Below are 6747 nucleotides of genomic sequence, written 5' to 3'. Positions count from 1 at the left end.
GCAACATTTGGTTTCAAGACTACTCCTCACGGTTTAGGGCCCCTAAAATGCCAGGGCAGTATAGGAACCCCACAAATGACCCCATTCTAGAAAGAAGACACCCAAAGGTATTCCGTTAGGAGTATGGTGAGTTCATAGAAGATTTTATTTTTTGTCCCAAGTTAGCGGAAAATGACACTTTGTGAAAAAAAAACAATTAATATCAATTTCCGCTAACTTGTGACAAAAAAATAAAAACTTCTATGAACTCACCATACTCCTAACGGAATACCTTGGGGTGTCTTCTTTCTAAAATGGGGTCATTAGTGGGGTTCCTATACTGCCCTGGCATTTTAGGGGCCCTAAACCGTGAGGAGTAGTCTTGAAACAAAAATGACCTGTGAAATCCTAAAGGTACTCATTGGACTTTGGGCCCCTTAACGCAGTTAGGGTGCAAAAAAGTGCCGCACATGTGGTATCGCCGTACTCGGGAGAAGTAGTACAATGTGTTTTAGGGTGTATTTTTACACATACTTATGCTGGGTGGGAGAAATACCGCTGTAAATGGACAATTGTGTGTAAAAAAATCAAAAGATTGTCAGTTACAGAGGTATTTCTCCCACCCAGCATGGGTATGTGTAAAAATACACCCCAAAATACGTTGTACTACTTCTCCCGAGTATGGTGATACCATATGTGTGGCACTTTTTTGCACCCTAACTGCGCTAAAGGGCCCAAAGTCCAATGAGTACCTTTAGGATTTCACAGGTCATTTTGAGAAATTTCGTTTCAAGACTACTCCTCACGGTTTAGGGCCCCTAAAATGCCAGGGCAGTATAGGAACCCCACAAATGACCCCATTTTAGAAAGAAGACACTCCAAGGTATTCCGTTAGGAGTATGGCGAGTTCATAGAATATTTTATTTTTTGTCACAAGTTAGCGGAAATTGATTTTAATTGTGTTTTTTCACAAAGTGTCATTTTCCACTAACTTTTGACAAAAAATTAAATCTTCTATGAACTCACCATACTCCTAACGGAATACCTTGGGGTGTCTTCTTTCTAAAATGGGGTCATTTGTGGGGTTCCTATACTGCCCTGGCATTTTAGGGGCCCTAAACCGTGAGGAGTAGTCTTGAAACAAAATTTCTCAAAATGACCTGTGAAATCCTAAAGGTACTCATTGGACTTTGGGCCCTTTAGCGCAGTTAGGGTGCAAAAAAGTGCCACACATGTGGTATCGCCGTACTCAGGAGAAGTAGTATAATGTGTTTTGGGGTGTATTTTTACACATACCCATGCTGAGTGGGAGATATATCTCTGTAAATGGACAATTGTGTGTAAAATAAATTAACAAATTGTCATTTACAGAGATATTTCTCCCACCCAGCATGGGTATGTGTAAAAATACACCCCAAAACACATTATACTACTTCTCCTGAGTACGGCAATACCACATGTGTGGCACTTTTTTGCAGCCTAACTGCGCTAAGGGGTCCAAAGTCCAATGAGCACCTTTAGGCTTTAAAGGGGTGCTTACAATTTATCACCCCCCAAAATGTCAGGACAGTAAACACACCCCACAAATGACCCCATTTTGGAAAGTAGACCCTTCAAGGTATTCAGAGAGGGGCATGGTGAGTCCGTGGCAGATTTCATTTTTTTTTGTCGCAAGTTAGAAGAAATGGAAACTTTTTTTTTTCTCACAAAGTGTCATTTTCCGCTTACTTGTGACAAAAAATAATATCTTCTATGAACTCACTATGCCTCTCAGTGAATACTTTGGGATGTCTTCTTTCCAAAATGGGGTCATTTGGGGGGTATTTATACTATCCTGGAATTCTAGCCCCTCATGAAACATGACAGGGGGTCAGAAAAGTCATAGATGCTTGAAAATGAGAAAATTCACTTTTTGCACCATAGTTTGTAAACGCTATAACTTTTACCCAAACCAATAAATATACACTGAATGGGGTTTTTTTTATCAAAAACATGTTTGTCCACATTTTTCGTGCTGCATGTATACAGAAATTTTACTTTATTTGAAAAATGTCAGCACAGAAAGTTAAAAAAATCATTTTTTTGCCAAAATTCATGTCTTTTTTGATGAATATAATAAAAAGTAAAAATCGCAGGAGCAATCAAATAGCACCAAAAGAAAGCTTTATTAGTGACAAGAAAAGGAGGTAAAATTCATTTAGGTGGTAGGTTGTATGAGCGAGCAATAAACCGTGAAAGCTGCAGTGGTCTGAATGGAAAAAAAGTGGCCGGTCCTCAAAGAGAATCTGTACTCTAATATTCTTACAATAAAAAGCATACCATTCTATTCATTATTTTCTCCTGTGCCCCTCTGTGCTGTTTCTGCCACTCTCTGCTGCAATCCTGGCTTGTAATTAACAGTTTTAGGCAGTGTTTACAAACAAACTAACCAGCTTCTAATAGGCTCAGCTAAGCATAGTGTGTGAGTCATTCAGAGTATGCAGGGGGCCTGCAGAGGGTGTGTATCGCTTCTACCAATCACAAGCAGCCCTGCACATTCCACACAATCAAGCTTTAGCCCGACAAACAGGACAGAGGAAAGATACATTGATTTATTACAGAGACAGTGCAGTTAGGAAAGACTGCAGTAAGCCAGAGCAGATTAGAACAGGCATAGGAACTTATAGGATAGAAGAACTAAGGCTGAAAAATTTGTTACAGAGTCTCTTTAAGGGGTAGAAAGCCCTAGGTCCTCAAGTGGTTAAGTCAAGCTCAAAATTAAAATAATTTAATTTATGAAGAGCCTTTTAAACTGGGAAAAGAAAAGAACTAATACTGTATGCTAAACATTTATGGTATAACACTCGCAAGTTCTTGCCAATTATATAGATTTATTCAGTGCTGGACAGAATCACTAAGAAATAAATGTCTATAGCCAAGCAAGCATACACAATAAAACTGAACTATCCAAAAGAAGATAGCAATCTCAAACTGACATGTAAGATAAGACACTGGATAATGGTACACCTCTATCTGGAGATATAATGTGAAGTGTAAATGCACACAAAATCATTATGTAAAATGAACATAGATTAATGTTGAAAATGTGACATTGAAAATGACAAGAAATAAAGAAAAACTTTCATACACCAGAGAGGGTGGAAAATGATTATAATATAAAAAAGAAAAACAAACAGTATGACTTTAGATTATGATACAGATGGTGGTATAAATTATTATAATATTTAAACATCTATTCTCATATTAAAAAAAAGCTAAGGGTGCATACACATTCAATTTTGATTGCCTAATGATTGGCCAATTTTACCAGCTTCATGCAATATGAGGGCTAACAAACTTTGAAAACTACAGCCTCTGTACCAGGTCAGCGCTTCAACCACCATCCTCAATCACCGATGCCGGTGATCCAGATATTACAGTGGCCTTATTGCTCCTCTGGGGTACTTTCAAGGCTCCCCACACCCTGTAGCTGATACCACTCAGTCAGGTTTCCCTTATATCTTCTTAGATCAAGTATGTACCTCAATGCAAACAAAGACTATCATTGCGCAGATATCTATTTAAAATGATGTTTTATTAAAAGGTTCCACTCACATGCCATCAGCTGTAGGTAAGCCTGTGGAGTACTGGAACGGGCTCCACCCCGTGCGGCCTTCCGGGCTGGCCGCCGTACCGATGTCAATGGGGTCCCGCTCGCTCCGTCACACCACCGCGTCCCACGCTCCGGCATGTGTTACTTCTGCATGTGGCTCCTCCCTATCGATTTCGTCATAAATGACTCATTCAGGGGATCATCTGAATGAAAAGTACTTAAACATGAAAATGCTTTTAAAATTAATACTACAAATAACTTAGATTAAAATACAAGGTCATGAATGTATAATTAATCTGAATTACTTTGCATACTTGACAATAAATAGATAAGAGTGTAAACAGAGCACCAATTTTACTTGAAGCAATAAGTAAAATGGTTGTTGACCTACGAGTCTCATCCTCAAATAGGATTTGATAGATTTCTGGTATGCTTTCTTGCTAGCTGGGAGTGTGCATTTGTTTTTCGTGTTTTGCTGCCCTAAGGATTCCCTTGCATGTCTGCACCCACAGAGACCAGCAAGGAACAAAAGCTGGGGTGCAAAAGCATCATACACATATGTACACATCTGGCATTTTGTAGACTCTCTTCATTTTCTAATAGATATATTTCAAGACATTGATTCTCACAGAATTGATTCTTTACGCTACATTACACATCGCTAACTGAAACTTCTGTATTAATATACTTATTTTTCTATGGTAAAAAACAGAAAAACAAATGAAAAATAATCTAAACCTTATACATCCCATAGAAACTTGAAGCAAGATGAAAGAAGAGGGATTCATCTTCTGACTTCTCCACGTGAAGTCCAAATGTTATTTTATTTATGTTCCTCCTGCTTTAAGTTTCATTCCTTTTGGCATAACTTCAATCTTATCGTCTTTATGACTATGGCTCTGTTCTTTTGCCCATTCCAAATGAGAGGTTTCCTGAATCTGATTTTTGATATGAAATGCAAACTGCACACTTGATGTAACGATTGTGGAATTATATCCGTGGTCAGCGCACAACATGTGCGCTGACACTGCGGAAAGACCTCTTTCAGATGGACAGCTAAACTGTACACTTGTGGAGCAGTTCAATGTCGCATCTAACAGCCATGAGTGCTATTCAGAGGCAATTTCGATACAGCCAAATGGCAGTGTTTGTAACACCACGTTCGTCAGCACTCGACATGCAATTGTTTTACACCATGGCATAATACTGCAGGCATGTTTAGATGTGAGTGTGCCTGGGAGGGGCCTGGAGGGGGGCCCTGTGCACCACCCATACCGACCGCTAACAAGTGACCAGATGGTGCCCGAGAGCAGCTGACAGGTGGTGAATCCTATGCCTTCGGCTGTCCATCTGAAAGAGTCTTTAAGTGGTTTTTGGATAGGTTTTGTGTTGGATTATGTTTTGATTTTGGATCTTAGTGGCAAGAGAATGTAGAAGTGTCCATCTTCAAAAATCTAGTGAAAAGATTTTCAGATGAGACTGCAGTTGCTATATGAATTTCTCAGTAATGTCTCCCAGTTGTAGTTGTGTATAACGGATGCATTCTCTAGTAAATCTTAATATTGACATTAAGAGTGGAAGACCTGAATTCCCAAATAATAATGCTTTTGCTGTCCTTCCCCAGTCTAACAATGTGTTGTGAATTAATGGCATGTTTCAGGTCTGCAGCCTGTAAGTCCACTGTAGCCACAATTTACTCATCAGACCACACCATACAAGGTTTTACCCATTTTTTTTGTTACTTAAAATATGTTACTAGTCCAAAACCCTAAGCACATGTGCCACATAACAACGTGCTATCATTTTTTAAAGATCAGTCCCCCATTTCACTATGTCTTTAGAGTATTATTTACTGACTATCGCTCCTTTAACTTGCCATATAAAGTTGTGAATTAGTTCTATTGAATTTCATTTCCCTAAGTGCTTCCGAAGCACTGGGAATGCAAGTACTCCTGAAGCCTTCTCAGGGCTCCTGGAGGTGGCAAATTTGAACATGGGACAGCCTTTAAACCAGGACACAGAGAGAGGGCAGGGAAGGCTCTATAGAATCCAGAGCCTTTCCTCTCCATAGTGGAGAATGTGACATTTTTTCACTACAGATTTGCTTGAAGCCCCCCTTTGCAACTTAAAAGACAACTATCAAAGTTAACTAAAATTTTAAATGCCACATATATTTCCAGTAAATACTAGCAAATAGCAATACAAGGGTTTTTTCATCTTTTAATGTTTTATGTGAAGAAAAAATGACATTTTAAGAGAACAGTTTTCACTGTGAGCATTACTATGAAGGACTGTGTCCAGCACATCCGGCATACAGAAACAATCTTCACTGGCTGTAATATTGTGACTGGAATCTGTTCAGAATAATAGAAAGCAGAAAGCTAGCTTCAAATAGGTTTGTAAATAACTCAGCAACTGCAACTCTGTGTGCTCGATCCTGTGTCTCTCTTTCTTGATCTCTCTGCCTTGCAGTGTAAAGAAAACAGTTTACAGACATGAACAGCTCATTCTGTTACAAACAGCTGGTAAATAAGGTATTTTTTCACACAGGCTGTGAGGAGAAACTTCTGAAAAGCTTTCTATTGTTGCTGGCTAAAACTCCATAGGTATGTAGGTTTTACAGAAGGACAGGTAATTTGATAGTTGTTCTTTAAAGACCATTGCCTGAAAACATATTATAAATTCTACCACATATACCACTGCATCAATAGTAATGAAGAACATATGACACAAACATCCCTCACAGTGTTGAAACAAACATCCCTCACAGTGTTTAGAAATAAGAAAGGGAGGAGGTGACATTTAGTTAATTTATTGAACTAATATCAAACTATTCTCTAGAGAAAAAGTTTCAGTGGTATAATAAAGCACAACATGGCAATTGGTACATACTACATTACCAGAGCCAGGTGAGTGAGATAATGATGAAGTGAGGTGCCATGGCTGTATCAGGGAGGAGGTTTTTGACTGACCACTTCCTCACAATTGTGTGTCAAATGGAAAAAGCTGTTACTATGGTATTGTAACTGCTTTTTCTAGAAAGCTTTGATTTTATGTAAAATGATCTGCTATCATATAAATGAATAATGTACATACTCATTTAAAAAGCAATCATCATCTTTACTGTTACAGATCAATGATTTAAGCATGATACATACCGTGCCGCTGGTATTAGG

This window comes from Hyperolius riggenbachi, chromosome 5, assembly GCF_040937935.1.
Source record: "Hyperolius riggenbachi isolate aHypRig1 chromosome 5, aHypRig1.pri, whole genome shotgun sequence".
Lineage (NCBI taxonomy): Eukaryota > Metazoa > Chordata > Amphibia > Anura > Hyperoliidae > Hyperolius > Hyperolius riggenbachi.
This window is presented reverse-complemented; position numbering follows the sequence as displayed.